A 20,354-nucleotide genomic window follows, 5' to 3' on the forward strand; every position below is an offset into this window, starting at 1 on the left:
CCATAGCCACGTAAAATGACAAGGAAATAACCTCCTAGTGTTCCCAGCTGGATTTCAGATTTCAGCTCCATAGCAACTCTGTCTACTCATTGCGTCTGAAGTGCTGTCAGTAGTGGGACAGCATGTCTTCAAGCGGCTTGTTCTTTTTTGTTGTTGTTTTTTTTGGACATTGGTCTTAATGGCACATTCCGTGGAGACCCAAAGATCATTCCTGGGGTCCTCCAGAGACTTCCGCCGTGATACCTAATCTGGGCCATTAGTGCTCAGCCTATGAAAACACGGCTTTGCGTTCAAGAAATTAAAAATTAACAAGCTAATATCCTTTTGCTCAGTCTTCCTTCGGAGTTGGGGGAAAGGCACACTCCCTCAGCGCTCCGTGGGGCCAGTGGGAAACCCAATATGGGAGGAAGTGCTGACTGTGAATCAGGAACAAGCAGAGAGGATGCAGTCAATTAGGAAATCTGACCACTTTGGGCTCGCACCGGGCGAGTTCAGGTTGTGCAGTTCCTGTTCTTCTTTAAAAATGCAGTGTTGTGTTTTTCAGAATTTCTGTGAAACCCTGGCACAAGGGAGCTGAATGATGAAAGAGTTATAGGGCCTGTTTCACAGACACAGATTAAGCCTAGGCCTTGACTAAATTCAATTTTGAATGAAGATTCACCATACAATGCTCAATTTAGTCCAGGGCTATGCTTAACCTGCATCTGTGAAACCAGCTCATAATGACTAGAATTAAGTATCCATTAATTTGTCTGGTGCATTTGGAATATAACATTTAAAAAAATATATATTGCCTTTTATTGAAAACAAGACCAGGTCAAGACCTAATATATGGCTGGACCTAACACACGTGATCTGGCCGACCAATGGTGTAACTTCGTAACTCGGCCGACCAATGGTGTAACTTCGTAACTTGGCCGACCAATGGTGTAACTTCATCACTCACTCAGTCACTCAGTCACAGACATTCGTGTTTGTAGTGCTGGCCCTGCTGTTGCGGTCCAGCCAAAAAGTTATCAATACGTGAAAAGAGCAGGTTTATCAATTACCTTTTTATGATCCTCTATGGCAGCTGTTTTGTGTTTGGTTTACATAGCTTTCTCTCCATTTATAAACCACAAGAAATAAAGGACCTCCTGGCTTAAAAAAAACAGTCAATATAAAGAGAAAACCACCATACTAGGACATACTGAGACTAAATAATTTAAGAACAATAAACTGTTAAAGTGTGACTTGAGAGATACCGGGTAGAAGCAAACGCAGTGTGGAGATTCACTCACACGGCACAAGTGTGAATCAGTTCAATTTACGCAGAGAACAATATCCTGTTTCACTGCCGACTGGCACCATAAAACGCTATGCTGACGTACTGTTGCCACGCGCTGAAAACCAGGTCACATGTTCACAAAGGACCTCAGAGAAGGAGTGCCAATATATGATCACATTTTCCCTGTGTATCATAATTTAATCCATTTTGAGCAAAAATACACAACTGATTCGGTATCAGCATCCCTATTCAGAGACACTTCATGAATACATGAACACAAAGGACTGCACTGTCATGTTACCAAACTGGGAGCTCCACCTCTGACACGATTAGGTTCTGATGTCACTTTGATACATGTGTAGGGGGTTTGTTTGTAGAAACTTAAAAGGCTATAAACACTATTAGGGAGATGAAAAAATTGAGTTTCAGCATATTCTGGCATTGATTTTACATCTGAATTAATGTCCTTCAACATTGCTGTTCAGTCCTATCATTTTTTAATTTAATAGATACCATCTATATTAAATCATTGCAATGCTTGCTGTGTTTTGAATTATTCCTGTAAGAAAGATGGATTAGGAAAGTATTTTTTTCTCATGCCTCTCCAAAGTAATGTGCCCTAACTGTGATTAAATCAACTGTGTCTCTTGTGAAGCTTCTTATTGTCATGACAGAAATGCACCTTCTACTGATGCAAGCATTCAATCTCGTCTGTTCATACTGCACTTACTCATATAGCTGTTGGCCTGGTATTATTTTCATAACATATTTCACACATTTGTATTTCACTCAAATTATTTCACTACTAACATACGTGTATAGTGGAAAACATTTTCTAACACATAATTTGTTTTCAGATTGTTCTGTACTTGATGATGAGAGATAATGAGACTTCCTTTCTTATTTCTCCCTGGGACGCAATCAGATGATCTTCATTTATCTGAAGGTGTGTTCACAGTCCTATATACGCTACCTCTACAAATGTCTGCAGGTTCTGATTCAAAACCAGTTTACCCAAAGTGAATCCTAACCCTGCTCATTTTTAGATCTGGGGGGCAACAGAAACAGTTTGTTTACATACAGGACACAACAATGGGTCTTGACATTCTGGCTCTTTTTCATATTGACCACTGCATTTCTAAAAATCATAATAATAATAACTGTGATTATTATTTTGATTAAGGATTAACTGCTCTTTGCATCCCATACTGCTGGCTTGAAGAATTCTGACAAAGCTGCATCCTTACTCAAAACTGCTGCATACTTACAGTATTTGATGGTCGTCTCTGGGATCACTGAACCCTTAAGCTCTGGACCTCCTGGAATGGACAGGTCCACCCCTGGATCCATCAGCAGAATTATGGGATCTCCATCACGGCACACCAAGCAACTCAAACTGCACCTAGCTCACACTCCTGCACAACTCATCACCATTGGAGTTGTAATGGTTGGTACAGTTGTAAATAGAATCTGTGGTAAACAATTTTTTTTTTCCTTCACACATTTATCTGAAATATTACAGCCTATCCGAGTAGCTCCTCCTGAACAGGGATTGACCGTGAATCAGAAAAATTGAGGTGTCAACTCCCAGCCTACTCACACTCCATACAATAAGCACTTCCATAGACTGTTCTCAAGTTCTTTGGCCTTCTGGCAATGATTTCTGTCCTGCTTAATCACAAAACACCCACACATCCCTCTCCCTGTTTCTCCATTGCTGCTTCTCTAATGAAAACTCCAATAGCTTCAGGTAAATGTACACTTTTTCCTTCATGTTGAATAGGACAATTGTAAAATGAATTCATTGTGTAAATGTGTGGTCATTGTATACAGTAAAACTCTATGAATTCTATTGTGGAATTTTTTAATTATAAGGTGGCTACCTTCACCCACATATTGTTCAGTACTATTTTGTTCAGCATAGGAATTCACAGTAATTTTGTACTATAGGTGTCAATTGATATTGATATTATCATAACATGCAGTGCAAGGAGTCTTAACCCTCGATAATATTTTCTGAAAAAAATATGGAAAAGCTTATCTGAAAGAAAACGACCCTAAAATGAATGTTGTTCCTTTTACTCTCCCGGGGGTAGTCAAGGTTGTACAGTAAGATATTCTGAATATTACAAGTGTCAGCAGAAATGTAATCACCAAACTCAGACAATAAAGTCCACTGTTGTTATAAAATATTATTAAACCTATTCCAGATATTAGAAAATGCACCTGCCACTTGCTTGGCTCATGAGGAAAAAGCACCATCTGTTATGAAATCCATGGTTACTTGCACCTTCAAAGGTGTAACAGCTATGAACGCCAACAGCTATGAAAATTATCTTATTAAGCATATAATGCATAACACGCTTGACATTTAAGATCTCTTAGAAAGATTTGGAATGGTAAAAACAAATAAACAATAAATTTGCATAGAGAAACATTTCAGCACAGACCCTGTAGAGTAACCCTATTGTTTGGATGAATGGTAAGTTGTAGGGGATGAGTGCTAGCAGAAGGTTAGCAGCTTCATGTGCAATTAAAAGGAGTGCAGACCAGATTAAATCATTTGGACCTGACCTGGCTGTGATACACATTCATTTGCAAAGCCTAACCCCAAATGGAAATGAAAGTTTGCGACTGGTTCCTTGCAACTCTGTCCCCACCTGAATAACCAGGCCTAAGACCAACAGGCCAACTTAATCAAACTCCTCTGTATGGACTGATATGAAATTATAAAACTCTGAAGGGAATAGAATGTGTCTCTCCTTTTGATCTCTATCTTGATGCATGGGGGGTATGGGTGGGGGGTGGGGGGTGGGGGTGGTTTTGGGGTTAATTCAGAATTCTTCCCCAAAACAAAGGACAATGATTTTTTCCTGCCTCTTGTCTTCATTGGAGTTCCCCGGCTTTTGATTTTTCAGTATCTGGGTGCTCTCTGAAAACTGCTAGCTTGGACAAAGCCGAGTCGCCCTTTGTAGATTTCCGGCTTCCGTTTGGCAACAATTTACAAATATTTATGACAATTTGAGACAAAAATAGCAGCAGAATTATATTAGTTGGTATAAAAACATAAAAGTGGAGCTATCCAACTCGGTTAGCCTTCTGGGACCCACTCTGTGATGACAGCAAAACATTCCTTGAAGGAAAGAGAGGGAGAGGGGGCAGATTTGGACAGAGCCACTATCTGTAGGGTTAATCTGCAGCCTGTCACTTACCCACGTCACCCCCCGTTAGCCCCGTTAGCCCCCCCCCCCACTCCAACCAAAAAGAAAAATTCTGAGAGTGTCATAAAGAGAGCAAAAAAAATTGAAGGATTGTAGCCTTCCAGAACTGGATGCACAACAGCAATGCTGACGCATCAGCACAAACAATCACTTTTTCAGCACACAGTCATTGCATAATAATTCTTAGCCCGAAAATGCATGGGATTTGGGACACATTGATTACACAGGATTCCACAGTTCTATATGCTCTGTAATTACAAGGTATCTTATTCTAAAGTCTGAAGTATTTTAAAGTACAAATGTGTGCACAATACAAATGACGCCAAAAAAAGTTTGGATCATGAGATATACAATGCACTGTATATAAACGTTGTATCCATTGACCCCCTGGTGATTGTTACTGTATCAGGGTGTTGAAGTAAACATGTTGTACAGATCAGATGTGCTGTAAATTTCTATCTATCATAAGCACGGCGTTATAATTTCATGCTCCGGTTTCACTTCAACACAACACGTTTAGATGTTTACACCAATTATCTGTGCAGCTGTACTCCACAGACAGTGCCAAGGAGAGGTTCAAGTGTCTCTGGTACATCACAGGGTATCTGTTATTCAATAAACCGATTAACTGGATTGAAATAAAAAAAGAAGTAATAGAAATGTATGATGGGGAATGTGTTAGGAGTGCGTAGTGACACAGTCATTTCCCATTCCAGTTATGAGAAATGTCATTTTGGAAATGGATAGAGACAGTGGGACATTTCCTTCACAGCATGGAAAATGTGTGAATTTAGGAAGAATGAGTCACACATCCCAGACCGATCCAAACTTTGACAAGCCAAAGCTGCTATCAGGTACCAACTGGTATATTTTCCAAATAAATTGTTTCATCATTTAGTGCGCATTATACTGTCATTTCTAATCCCACAGGTATCTTGATATTTTTGTTAATTGTAACATTTGGGATCAGACTACAGACCTCCTTAGACTCAACTCCAATGGCCTAACATAATATCTGTTCTTCGTTTTTTTCTGCGCTGCCAAGCAACAAACAGGTGAACGCACAAAACCAAATTCTGTATAGTTTGGGCAAAGGTAATATTTTCCCCTTTTTTGCAGAATGGTACGTTAGTTAGTTTTCACACGCACAAAGATCACAACAGGAACCTGGGTTGAAAAACATGAAATGCCCTCGCCTGTCTTCAGTGATGGTTGACTACCAATAGCAGTGGGAATGGAATTTACATTGACAATGGTTTAAATGTGGAAACGCCAGTCTTGGACTTGGTCTTGGTCTTGGAAGAAGCAACAGTGTGTCCTTTGAGTGTATGTTATTTGTAAAATATCTATGGTTTTAAGTCATACTGCACAATTTTATTTTATCTATGAGCTCTGGTCTATTGCTCATGCATTTGATTAATTCAAAAGAATATTGAGATGGAGGACCCCTGGTCAAATCACAGAAATTGTGTGTTGCACATGCCCCTTAAGCAAAAGGAAAGACTGGCATTTGATAAGTGAAGCGGTCACCAGACAAAATCTTTCATACAGTTTTTTTTTTTTTTTTTTTTTCCAGATGGGATCAAATTCCTAAGGCATTTATATTGAATGAGGTCAACATAAATAGGCTATCCATTGCATTGTTGCAAAGTTGGTTCAAAAAATCATACAGAATATTGCTGTCTCATATGACCTTGAGAGGATTTTCTTCGGGCTTGCATTTATGGCAGACATTCTGGGGACCGGTACCAACATGCACTTATATTAGATGATGCCCTCAAGCTCTGACAAAGAATGTGATTGGTTGAATTAAGGCTGTTCATCACAGTCTGACCCCTAAGATTAATGATGGCTAATGGGGGACGGGGGGGTTTCTCGGGGGCCAATCGGCTGGGCCCTCATTACCGGGGGTCACAGCAACAGGGCTCGGAAGCTGCAGGTGTACCGCTTGACCGCTCAAGCACAAAGAATCAGGATGTGTTGGAATTGCCCCGACCCACGCTACATGCCCCTGACCCTACGCCACCCAAGAATTCCTTTTCCGGTGCTGCACTTCATCAAGCGCGTTATTGTCCAGACGTGGGCTGTCCAGCTGTCAAGACAATGATTTTTTTGGGGATAAAATACACATTTACTCATCTATTTGGCTGCAATAATCTCAGCCTAAGCACCATTAGATCACGCACAGATAAATCTTAATGCTTGATTTTATGTGCTAGTTTGATATTGTTGTTACTGTGCAAAATTGGGTTGTCCTTCATTTAGTCTTATAGCCCCTATGTTGTTCACTATATCTCCAGGTCACGAAAAAAGGTAAGGAGGGATACAAAACTGAAATCACTCCGGTGATAAATCTGTGAAGGCCCTAAAGAGGACCTTTCATTATCAAAGGGGATGAAGTCTGTCCGGATCCAATGAACGTTTTGTGAAACAAACTTTAAAATCAATCTGAACTAAAGTGAATACTTTATGAGTGTTGACACCGAGAGCAACAGTGCTACAGGTCTTGTTGCCAATCATTGCTGATTGTGATTCATGGCACATTGCCTCGGAGAGTAGAAGGCTATTACTGCTTTCTTTGTAGCGTGTGGTAGTAATGTTGTGTGTTTGTTTCCATGATCCTGAGACAATTTCTCTTATTGTTAGCAATAAATTTTCATTTGAAACGGCATGTTTCAGGATTGCATCTGCAACAGATATCAAAGCCTAAAGTGCAATCAATGATCTGCATCATTCATAAAATATTCCTTGTATCCCTCATTTTTCAGTCTCAACTGGATTTCATAAATACATTAGATATTGACCCACACTCGATCTGTCCATGAATACTTCTTTAGTAATTCTTTTTTAATTGACATTTGATATTGCCATGTATGGAGATGGTACAGAAACCACAATGCATGGTTTACCTTGTGTTCCTGTCAGCGCTTTATGTGCTATTCGTGTTTTAAAAAATACATTTGCGAGGAAGGCATGAACACTTTACAGTACGTATAAAATATATAATATCGTTGTTATTAAAAGGGAAAACACAAAACGTCATTATTGTAATGCAGACAGAAAAGATAGTAACACGGCATCATTTCATTACACACTCATGCAATACACCCTGACGGATTGGCAAAAACCATTGGTGATTGCAACAAAACCAGAGGGGAAAAAAACCTTGTTGAAGACAATATTGACTGCCTAACTGGGGAAACCGCATAGCCCACATTCATCCGATTAAGTAAAGCAATTAAAATGTAATTAAATACATTTTCATATAATTGAATGAAATATCTTTCTTTCCGAATAACGATATGTTTCTGTCGATACACGAAGAAATGAAGATCCTCCGTCGATTCAATCCGAGGGAGTCCGAGCGAATCCGAAAATCCAAGCGAACAACCTGTGTAACTGTGAGAGACAAGAGCGTGACTGAGTGAGAGAGCGAGAGAAATAGCTCCAGCCGCCTGCAAGCCTGCAAGGGAGAGAGAACGTGCGTGTGAGTGGGAAAACTCGGAGACCGTTATAAAGGGGAATATCTGAAAAAAACAGACTTCTTTCCACATAAAGACTATAAACATATATTTCCCCCCCAGGATTATACCGAAGTTCCTGTGTGGCAACATTACAGCCGCATTTAATTTAATTCGTGGAAGCGAGGCTGGCTACTGAATTTAAAGTGGATTTTTACGCTACAAAGTGAACGGAAAACAAGAGGTTGCGAAGAGAGAAATGCAAACGGAGGAGAAACGGTGAGTGTAGTTTTCTTTTATACCTGGAAAACAGTAGCTAGCTTGTTATTCTGTAGTGTAACGTTAGTTCGCGAACTAACGTTTGCAGTTGTCAAGAATCAATTTCCACCTAGCTAGCGAGCTCTTGCTCAGTAGGGCGATACTGTCTGAGACAATGTCTGGCCAATTCAAAGTTATTGCCAGCTAAGTCAGATAGGTGGCTATCAACTAAGTTCTCTAACGTTACTAGCGAACTGACTGCATAAATCCTGGTTAACTTCCCTTGAGCAAAGTTCTGATTCTGCTTGTAACTTACAATTAATATTCGGACTGAGAAACATCGGTAGCGAATCGGTTCACAAATCTAGAAGGAAGGCTAGACTAGCAATTGTACAGCTAACGGTACCACAACCTGCTAGACAGTCTAGCAAAGTTAATACACGTCTTAGATCGGTATCTAGGTAGGCTACTTGTGTGAAATAATTAGCTAGACGAACACATTTAAACACTGATTTACCTGCCAAACAGCGACATAGTTAAACACAAATCGTTGGCTAGAGCTAACGTTAGCTAGCTGAAAAATGTAAAGGTTGCTATCTTGCGTGGTTAAAATGACTGCATTTGATAAAGTCGCTTTACCACGGACTGCAACGTGCTGAAATTTCGCAGGCTAGCTGGCCAGTGGTAGCTGACTAACGTCCCTGGAGTGCCACTCACCTGGATAGCTATAAGTATAAAGTAGCTAGTTGGCTATTTTTTAAGTTTTTGAATTCACAATGAGCTAGCTAATGCAGGACTTGCAAGCCAACGAGCGAAATGACAGTCTTGTCAAGTGGTTTACTAGCTGGGCTGGTTGATTTAGCAAGCGAGGTAGCGACTTCAGTGGAAACGTAGCTTTCTGACTAGCTAGCTATACGTTTCAATCAGAATAATGTTGACTATAATCTAGATCAGTTGATAACATTAACAATTTGCATGTACAGTACGTCATTTACAGTCATTATCCATTTAGTTATAGAAAAAAATATTTTTTTTCCTTGTCTAGTCTTCAAATATTTGTAAACAGCGTGCATGAATTCAGTGCAGATGAACTAAATACAATTGCCGTTGCGATTATTAGCTACACTGGTTTATCGTTACATTATACATTAACAAGGTACTGATTTTGATAGCCAGCTTCAAGAACTGCAAAGATAAAATTTAAGCCATAGATTCTGATTCTGATTTTAAGGGAAACATGTTCCGTTTAACATGTACGAGAAGTTGAAATTGAAATGTTCTTTTAGTTGTCTTATGTGCATTTGTGGGCAACACAACACTCTGTTGCACAGTGGTTGTGTCGTCTATGTATTACAAATAAATTAATTTTAATTGTTATTTCTTGGGGGAAAGCGAACTAACAATTGGCTTTTAAGTATTGGTTTGCCTCTGGAAATCCATTGCCAATGAGCGGTTTTTTTCCCCCCGAGAAATTCGCTTTTAAATAAAATTACATATTGTCATTATCACAGAAATCCAATCACGCAGGCATTTTTGTTGGTTTTGTTTGTATTGGGCAGTTTCTCTTTAATCGCCATTGTCGGGTATATGAATAATAGTTTAGGCGTTTGTCCATATGTAGTTAGACTAGCTATCTAGCATTCTGTTTCGGGATCCGTGTGTCCGACAGTTTTGCTCGAGGGCGACAGCCTACTACTCTTCTTCCAAGTTCTGAACGCTTGCGACACTGTTTGAAATAGTCCTGAAAATATGTTTTAATCAAGCACATTTTACCACGAAGTGTGAGTTCACGCCAAAAAATGTTTGAAACCAATTAAAAGAAAAACATTTGAACATTTTAAGCGGACGGGTGGAATGAATGAATTTTGTTGTAAACGATGTATGACCTCGCGCGGCAAGTGCTGAAAGGACAGCTGTATTAACAGACGGTAGCTTCTGCAGAGCTCCATGTTGAAGAAACCGACATGAGAAAATTTATTTTAGGGCATTTTGCAGATCCATACGTAACCGGGAGATCAAATAAAACGTGAATAACACTGTATTACTTTTCCGAAAGGAAGGGACACTTGCCAGAGTCACATTTTATGTGTTTTATCCAAGATAATGCGCATTTGAGATCTCTGTGTCGGTGAAGCGTAAAGGTATCAGTCAGAAATGCTACCCTGCGGTACCAGTGAAAAAGCTTGCGGCTAACGATTTGTAAAAGAGAAGCCCAAATATTTTTGGTGTTAAACACGATCGGATTAACGAACGATGGCTGTATTATATGTTTTAGGCAAACCAACAGGGCATTCGACGGAACTGCACCCCTGGTGTGCTAGCAGTACGCCCCGTCACTCCGCGAAGCTATTTTGAGATGAGCGCCCACGCAAGTGACTATTTGCAGGGGCGTTCACTGTCAAGCGTTGGGCGTACAAGATACAGGACAGTAGAGCCGAAACACTTATTTTAAACACAAGAAGTCCACATCACCTAAACAACGGTAACTTCTGAAAAACAGTTATTATCGTTGGTACCGCAAGCAGTGGTTACACTGGAATACCCTGAAGCGATGTATCTTCACAGTTAAACTTGTTGGAGGAATCTGCTGTTAAGGGAAAGGGAGGGTTTCTTGGAATTGCATCAGAAGTCACAAGAAGTTAGAATAGGGATCATTTGTTCGTTTCAGCATCTAAGGCTTAGTGAGGATGAAGGGGCACTGCTGCAGCAAGATTATTGGATCATCAATATGTTCTAAATTCAATCACCTCTTAATATAAAAAGTTGATTATTCAGAATTTAGCTAAGCCACACATTGGGGAAGCACCAAGCATACATAAATGGTATCCTCTCTCTTGTCTGAACTTTTGACTTTAGAACCGGTATTTCACATTCAAGCAGGAGGTTTCTGCTGTTATATTTCCTTGCTGTAAATACATCAGTAGGTACGTTGTTGAAAAAATAAATGTGGTTCGAGAGGAAAAAAATGACTACTGCAGGGATTAAAAACCTTGGGCTGTTTGTCAGGCGTAAGAGTACGGCGTTGGTCAATTCGAACTACATTTTCACAGTGACGTCTCACCCACGCCCCCCTCCCACCTCTGGCAGCACAGGACAATGCGCTCATTCCCTCGGACCACCTTCTCGCTCTCGGCACCGCCAACCGACGTCAAGTTGCAGCAGGGGCTGAAAAGCGTAATAATGCAAAAGGGTATCTGAAAAGAGCGTGTATTCTGCTCAGGCTCGCGGTGGTGCATCGCCGCAGCGGTGTTGTGTAGTACCGTCGTCCTCTGCAAGGAGAAGCGCAGGACACGCGCAGAGGAGAGGGCAGCTGACTCATGAGCTGAAGCACGCGCGCCGCATGGATAATATTGCGTTAACCCTCCGAGACCTCTGCATATTTCGGCACATTTTCCCTCCTCTTACCTTCTTAGTCTACCTCTGCCTTTACTATCAAGCCATGGCTCATTTTTTTCAGAACAGTCTCAGTAGCACAAACAAACCATCAAACAGAAAACCGTCATTTCATTGTATTGTCTGTGTATGAACTTCAATGAAAGAACATGAGTGAAATTCTTGTATTCTATTACACACATCCAACACACAGTGTTTACAAGACTTTTTATTTATTTTTCTGTCACAGGAAGGTCTTGGCTTGAAAAAACAATAAAAAGAAGATTGCGTGAAGCATAAAATATTTATATATTTCCAAGCAGGCCGAAACAGAAAACAAAACTGTGAAAAGCATCAGTGAACATCTATCCATCCATCCATTATCTAACCCGCTTTTTCTTGGTCAGGGTTGTGAGGGGGCTGAAGCCTATCCCAGCATGCACTGGGTGAGAGGCAGGAATACACAGACTGCCAATCCATTGCAGTGCACGCACATCATTCACTCGTGCATTCATACCTACGGGAAATTTAGACACCCCAGTTAGCCTAACCAGCATGTCTTTGGACTGTGGGAGGAAACCAGAGTAGCAGGAAGAAACCCATGTGGACACAGGGAGAACATGCAAACTCCACACAGAAAGGCCCAAGTTGGCATTCGAACATGGGGCCTTCTTGCTTTGGGGTGACAAAACTATCTAAAAGTCAACAATCAATACATATTGCATTCAGGAAAAGTTGTAATAATAACGTGATAATAACAATGTTGTCCATCAAAGCTACTGACCAAATAATGCAAGGTGTTCTGTTTACTGGGGTACTGCAACAATGCAGTTGATGGCTCGGTGATAATATTAGGTTTAAATACATTTTGTGGGTTAAAGATGTGTTAAGAAGTGCTTGTTTTACTACTGTAGGATTGAGTGCTTCCCACGGTGGGGATCCCTTGCTCTGTCTCAGAATGCTTATGCCCACAGTCTCTGGTGGGCACAGAGGGAATCTGCAATGCATACTGACTGAACGCGTGAGCTGCCCACTGCTAATGGACGACAGCATGGCCCGGGTTCAACACAGGGGGGCGTGGACAGCAATTTCCATAGCCTCTTGAAATGTGAATAAGGACCACTCGTTTACGTCTTCGCCTGTGTGGACACTGGTCCATTTGTGGTTGATAGAGGCTTTTAGGCTGAAGAGGTGGTGTAGGTGGCTCACTCTCTCAGACTGGATTATAGAGGCATTAGGCCTGAGTAATGGATTGCAGGGTTACTGGCCCTTAGTGAGTCTGTCTGAGCAGGAAGTTTCACTTTGCCGCACTCTGCATTTGTACGTAAGTGTGTGTGTGCGCGTGTGTGTGTGCGTGTGTGCGTGTGTGTGCATGTGTGTGTGTGCGTCTGCATGAGTGTGTGTATGCGTGTGTGCGTGTGTGTGTATGTGTGAGTGTATGTGTGTGCGTGCCCGTGAATGTGAGAGAGTGTGTGTGCATGCATGTGTATGTATGTGTGTGTGCGTGCATGTGTATGTATGTGTGTGTACATGTATGTGTGCGTGCGTGTGTGTTTGAGAGAGATTGTGTGTGTGTGTGTGTGTGTGTGTATGCGTGCGAGTGTGAGTGTCTGTGTTTCAGCAGAGCAGAGCATGGCGGTCCGTAGAGCATCTGTTATGGCTTCCACTTGCGTGATCCGTCCCTGCTCCTCCTGACGGCAGAGCCCTCCACAGTAAATGACACCTAGAATTGCTGGTGCTAATTGGCACTGTTAAGCTCTCCAGCTCACTGTTGTCATGTGTTGAAGAGCCACTCGGCACAAACAGTTTCCTGCTGATCCTTACTGCTGCTTTTTCCCCTGATTATGTGAGTTTAGGTTTAAATGATAACGCTTAGTTTGTGTGTATACGTTAGGGCTGTCAAAAAATATTCTGAGTCCCAATATGGTTCACACATTTCATATTTTCTATGTATAATTAGCATGATTTAGGCCATTTCAGAGAGGAGTTAATCCTTGGCAGCCCACCATACTAATCTGCGTAATGTGGCATGTGCAATCTGTGTGAAGCCCTGTGCAGTTGTTAAAAAACACTGAGCTTGAAAGCAGTGTCATGTAAAAGGTCAAGTAAGTACTGAGGTGCGCTCGCTTGAATTTTTCTGCGATTTTTGTCAAATTTTACAGTCACTAATTACAAGTTTTTTTTCTGGAATCAATGGCCAATGGGCTACATTTCTTCCAAGAATGTCAGTTGAATGAATGAACTCTTTGTAGTCTGCACTTTCCTGGATGATGCATGTCAACCATTTTATGTCTGGAATGCTCAGACCACATTGGTTATAGGGAACAAGGGTTATAGGGATTTGGATAAGCTTGTGCAAGTGTTTGTGATTTTACCCTGGATATACTGTGGCATGGCTAAAGTTGTTTGTACAGTCCATCGGTACCTTAAGGGTGCCAGTGGTGCCGGTTTAGTTTTAGCGACTGGCCTATTTTGGACCCCTTTCTTTGATTTTCAGTAACTTCACGGCACGTTGCCGCGTACAGTCAGCCCGGTGGAAAGATTTGTGAGGTAGCAGACTGTTGACTGTGGAGGCAATTTGTCTGCTGATTGAAACCAGGTTTCCTATTAAGCAGGTTGCTGGTGGCATTATAAACCATTTACACTGATGTTTTACAGGGCGTGCCTATATAATGTAAAGTGGAAACAGAAATCAGGTTCAGAAAAAGCCTATGGCTACATCATAAGCACTTTCCGACACTCGCAGCAAAACCGCCGGTTACCACCCCGTCCTGGAGAGTGCACTTTTTTCCCCCTTATCCTAAGTCCTGGAATAGGTTTTTAATTGAAGCCATAATTTACACGAGACGTGAAGTCATTCGGTGTTTCATAGCCAAATAAAGGTATTGATTGAAAGGCAGCCTAATTCTAAAATGAGCAGGTTTCGGACCATCTGATGTGGAAATTGCCTGTCGTCTGTCATCCAAATAGCGACGCCAGCAGTTTTTTTTCCCTCAGAAACCCTTAAGGCTCATTCTGGCTCCCCCCTGCAGAAAAAGGAAATGAAAGTCTCTTCGCTTTTAGCTTTCCTTGTCGTCTCCCCGATTCACGAACCACCCAGTGTTTTCCCAGTTGGGTTCTTTCTGTGGCACACGCTCCATTGTTATGGTGGAGCCACAACACCTGATGTTAATTTATGTGCAGAGAAAAGAAATGCGAAGGCCTTGTGTTGGGTGTGCCTGCGTGCTTAGGGTTGGTTCTGGAAAAAAAAATATATGTAGTTTTACAGCTATGAGAGGATTCAAAATGTTTGGCGTGATCTTATCAGTTTGCTGAAGCGGTAAACGGTGAACACCCCCGAGATTGGAAATGGAAAAGCCATCGCATGCATCACTCAGGCAGATTTGGATCTCAAGGTGAAAACATCACTCTTCGCACCCTGTCCCCGGTTGACCGTTGCTCCTGTCAGCAGCACTTAGTGCACATGATGCCAGAAAGTGGCCGATTCTTCCAGTTGAGCTGTACAGCAGGTTCGATCTGGAAGAAGCCTGCCTGGTTCATTATTTTTACAAAAGGCTGTAAGGCTTTATTGCCACAGTTTTGGCTCACCGTTACTTAAGACCTTATTAGAACAGTTCACCATGATCATCCAGTCAGGTTCGCCACATCCCCAGCCCTGCAGATGATCTGGTGATGTTTCCTTCAGTGCTAACCTTGGCCATAGACAATGTCTTAGCCATGGCTGAGGAGCAGTTGAGGCCCTACTGTACCTCAACCTGGGCCTGCTGTGACTGAGAATGCAAATGGACTACATGATGACTGGCCCATCTTCTAATGGTCTGCTGGTCTGCAGACCTGCCTGTGGGGTCGCCCCTGCCATTTCAAGGGGACTGATGCAGCTATGCTAGGAAACACGAAGGACGCACACAAGACAATCAGAGGTGGAAAATCCAGGTTCGGAAAGTGAAAATCCTTCCCAGTATTTTGCTCCAATCACCTGGGTTTACAGATTAGCACTATTCTTCAACCAGGAGGTTGAGTTAGGCTAATTAGTGTAACCAGCTGGCTGAGTTCATAGGTGGAAGAAACACATGGCAGGACTTTTCCTTTGTGACCCCTGGACTTCCCACCTCTGAAGACGGGGTCCCTTTGCTGCTGCTTTGCTTTACCAGCATTTGTCCATAACGTGCAAATTACAAGAGGTAGGTTTTCCTTCACAAACAATTTGCCGAGTTAATGTTGCCGATGGCTGAACTCACCAGGATGTATTTGCGCAGAGAAAAACATTTAGGTTTTAATTGAATTGTGAGTCGAGGGTTAAGGACAAAGGTTGATTGAATCCGGAGCAGTCAAGGTACTGTGTTTACGTTTTGCCTCATTGCACAGTTTTGTTTTTCCTTGCTCTTGTGTTTAACAATGGGGCATTTATGTAGTGGATGGCTCCGCATTGCGTATCTGTTGCTGTTCCTCTTTTGTGATTATGCATAGCTGTGTCTCCAAGCATTCCCGCTCCATTCTTCATAATAATAATGGACGTCTGGGCACTAATGATATCATTTTGAACGTATTTAGGACCGCAGCTGCGATTTGTCATTGTTTACATTTACAATATATCAGTTTTCTGACACATTGGCCTGTTTTGTACTACGAGCCTCCTCCCCGGCGAGCTCTAATTTGATTGGAATATGATGGCCGACTGCCATTTTAACGTCCTTTATTGATTGCGATTTTAGTTTTTAGCATTTAGGCCGCTCGTCAAAAACGGTAATGGCATTTGGCCCTTCCAAAGGCCGTTTTTTTAATTCGCAGAGAAACGTGCCGCACGGTTCAGAGATTGGGCCCAACGCGTGCAGCCCTCAGGGGGGAGGACGCGGCGCACGGCTCGCCCTTTGTTGTGATTCCTGCCGGGGCCGCGGGACGCTGCCGTGATTGCCAATGCGACTATTATCCGATGAGCGAATTAGTCATCGCCCCCACCCCCCGCCCCGTCCTCCCCCTTAAGTAAGGACCCGGGGAATGAGGGGAATGATGGATGTCGCTGATTCACATGAAGGTGACATCCCCCCCCCGCGCCCCCCCCCAATCCCTCCTCGCCTCAGACCTCAGGCGGGCCTGTTCTGCACAGCGTGATGTCACCAGGACCCCTGGCAATCAAATCAAATCAAATCAAATCAGCCCGTTCCCCGGACACAGATATATGCAAATGGGATTGGTGTACGTGTCAGCCATTGAAGAGATTCATCTGGGTGCCAAAAAACGCTCTAATACGCTTCTTATTTGTCCCTCGCCCGTGTTTTCGTTTGACTCCACGGGCAGCACGGATGGGAATGCGCGGCATTATTTCACTGGAAATCTTATTAGTTTTCCTTCAGCGGTTGATTTGTTTAGCCTTACTTCGTTATGTATTAAATATCCAGTTGCAGTAAATCCTGAGCGGGAGCCGCTCGCGCGGACGAGGCGAGAGTCGCGGTTTGGGAAGTTAGCCGCGCGGCGCAGGCTGACGTACCGCGGCCCTCGCCGGCGAACCAGGAATCGGGCGGGTCGCTCCGGCCCCTTTATCTCGCCGCCGCAGCGCCAGATTAAAAAAACGGGCACGCCGGCCCCCCCCGAGGACGGCGGGAAGCAAACATCGGCGGGAGGCGAAACGGACCGCCCCCCGCGGAATGAGGCCCTGCGAGACCTCCGCTGGATTCGCGCGTGCCGAAATTGGATGGCGGAGCGTTGTTTTTGTTTTTGAGCGGTCGCGCGGATTTTGAGCCCGCGGGGGTGCGGTGTGGTAACAGGCCCTGATTGTTTAATTGTTCCTGGAGTGTCTGAGTGGAGCCGGGGCACGGAAAGACGCCGGCGCCTCCGGGCCTGCTGCGTCCCAGCGCCTCTTCAGCTGCAGGCTCCACCGCCTCTTATGAGAGAGAGAAAGGGAGGGAGAGAGGGAGGGAGGGAGAGAGAGAGAGAGAGAGCTCTGAATACCTACTTCACTTTATTGTCAATACACAAAAAATTACTTTTGCTTCCAAGTAACTCAGTCAATAAAGGTGGATACAGTGTGTACAGACACCGTGGCTATTCAGGCTCAAACCTTAATAGCAATAGAGAGTCTGCAGTGGTGGGACACAGATTTTGCTGGAACACACAGGCTTCGCTTGTTATTGCTGGGTTAGGTCCTCCCCTGCTTGTGCTTGGTCTCCATAGGCTGCCAGGTGTTGTCAGTTAGCTACCCCTCTCGTCCATTGGGCAGTAAGTCTGCTGTTGCACTGCGAGGACTGCAGGGTGCTCCAGCTGTGTTGGTCCCTGTGAAGGGTACGGATGACACAGCCAAACCTAGAACACAGCAGTCGCTTTCAAAACAGAAGGGAGTGTCATTAAATCAAAGCCAACCCATCACATGATTGACAGTTAAATTTTTGTGTATGAGCAAGAGAGTGTGAGTTTTGACAGACAAAAGAGCCCGTACTCCACTACACACCTCAAAAAAATCAGGTCGTCTAGCTCGAAAGGTAATTATTTCATGCAGGGTTTTTTAATATGGTGGCAATTTGGAAGGCAGCTGTCCTCTGGTCCAATTTCCAACTGTGAGAGAAATGGCTGGGGTGAATGTATGAACTGGGCTAAACCTGCTGTGAGCTTTCAGTGCACCGATGCAAAAGCCAAACGTGCACGTTTGATGGCAAAGTGGTGCAAAAAGAATAGGCTCGCGCTTTGGTTTTTTTTGATCTGAGCGCAAGAATGGTTTCAGATTTATTGTCGGAGTGGTTTTTGGTTCCGGTGACAGTCCCCGCCTTCGCTCTGCCGCCCGTCTGGTCGCTCAAACTGCCGAGCAGTCAGGCGCTCGTTCGGTTCAGAAGACGGGAAAAGCGGTTTCGTGGGCTTGGGATTGCGCTCGCCATTGTAGTCGGTCAGCTGGCATCTTAATCTTCCCAGGCTGGGTCTTGTGACTGGAGCCGTTCTGTGGTTTTTGGGACGCTCTCACTTTACGGTGAAGGTGACACAGAAACTCAGCTGTCCGGGGAATCTCCCTTTGGTTTCACACTGAGACAGGTTTCACTGCAGCTGAGTGACGGACAGGGTCCGTGGGATTACATCATTATACGATTAAACTGAGAACCAGGTGGCCCGACTCAGCAAAGCGCTTCGATCAGACAGTTTTGTTGAAAAACCAAATGCTTTCTCCCATCAGGGGGAGGTGAAAAAAAATAATGACAACATTTTAAAACGTGACAGGAGAATCTGCAATCTGAAATGCCAAAGCCCACTTTGATCATGTGGTTGTGTTCAAGACTCTGCTGGTGGGCCAGTCTAATGTGTTGTGCACAACTGAGTACTAGTATTTGCCAACACCAGTCCACCCCCAATCCAACCCCAATCCATTCTCTGATTCTCTGTTTCTCTCTCTCTTACACACACACACACACACACACAGACACACACACACACACACAGACACACACACACGCATGCATGCACTCGCACATTTCTGCATGCTGCACACACGCAAACGCACCTACAGGTCTAATTTTAAACATGGCACTTCCGCAGAATCCCACCGCTCTGCCGGTTGGATTCTGAATCTGGGTATCTATTAGTCCTACAGGATGTCAGCTGAAACCTGTGAAAAGAGACAGCTGTCATGCTGGGCTGTATGGGGCTTTTATTATGCCTTTTTTTCCCTCTCTCAATCCTGCTCTTCCTGGCTGAACCAGGGCTTCATCAAGCATAATAAGAGCGTGGTAAATGGAGGCTGTGGGAAATGAGCACCCTTGTTTCGGTCAGTGGGGCGTGATGAGTGTGAGGTCGCACATGGGCGGGGGCCGTAAAGCTCTGCTAGAATTCGGGCCCCATAGTAGGCCCGGGAGAATTTATGGGTTAGCGGTGATCACATCATTTTCAAACACATAAAATAGGCTTGGGACCCGAAAGCATTGTTTTGAGTACAAAGGCCTCAGCTTGGATTTTAATTTGCCTGAAAGTAAATTGCCTTTGGAGACAAAAGAACATGCTGAGTGTTTTATTTTGGACTAAAGAAGCACGGCCTACTTTATTAGGCCATTGCACGTTAAAAAGGGGAACCTGATACTAGATCCCCTGATCTTTGAGAAAGTACTCTCAAAGATCTGCGCCGATAACTCTGACAAATGATTTTGAGCGATTGAAGTCAATTAAAAAAGAATTGGTCCATCTGGTAGGGAACATTAGAGTGTTCTCAGTCAGCTGTTTGTCTGCTCTGCATGCTGTTTGTGTGCACTGCATGTTTATAGATCTCAGTGTAAACACCGCTTTTTCTTAAGCATGGAGAGAAATCAATTCCAGTCAGATTGAAATGAAAACACTGATGTATCCCAGTTATCAATTTCGCTCTTTCGGTACACAACCATTAAAAGTGTATGTCTTGGCACAGCAGTAGAAAAGTTCCATTAGCACAACCCGCAGGCTTTTAAGGAATTGTTTCATACTGCTGGACCTCCCCCCTCGCCGTGCGAAAAGGAGGACTCTCGTCTGTCTTTTACAATACGAGGAGAATGAAGGGCGGCTGATCCTCTGGCAGAGAGGCTACAATCAATTTCCATCCGCGAGAGAAACTGATAAAAGTCCGCCAGCGATTCAAATTGATGCTTTCTGCTTAATTTAATCCCGCGTTAGCATTTATCCGTCGTGCTAATGTGGAAGCTCTCTTCTCCCGTCTTACATTAAGTAAGAAAGGGGACCAATCACAGTCATGTGAGCTGAGAACTGGAGCGGCAGAATGTGGTTAAATCTTCAAGTGCGTTTATGTCCTTACTGGGCATGACTCCTCCCCGTCTC

The 20,354-nt window shown here is 43.4% G+C and overlaps 1 protein-coding gene across 17 annotated transcripts in view; it reads left to right on the forward strand.

Moving 5' to 3' along the window:
- The first annotated feature begins 7,871 nt into the window (after positions 1-7,871).
- Positions 7,872-20,354, forward strand: part of ptprfb (protein tyrosine phosphatase receptor type Fb) — a 206,363-nt gene continuing 193,880 nt past the window's right edge. For all 17 annotated transcript variants that reach the window (XM_035421849.1, XM_035421854.1, XM_035421851.1 and 14 more), the window contains exon 1: positions 7,872-8,228. The gene's annotated coding sequence lies outside the window, so the exon portion shown is untranslated. The remainder of the gene's footprint in view (positions 8,229-20,354) is intronic.

Source organism: Anguilla anguilla, chromosome 6, assembly GCF_013347855.1.
Source record: "Anguilla anguilla isolate fAngAng1 chromosome 6, fAngAng1.pri, whole genome shotgun sequence".
Classification (NCBI taxonomy): Eukaryota; Metazoa; Chordata; class Actinopteri; order Anguilliformes; family Anguillidae; genus Anguilla; species Anguilla anguilla.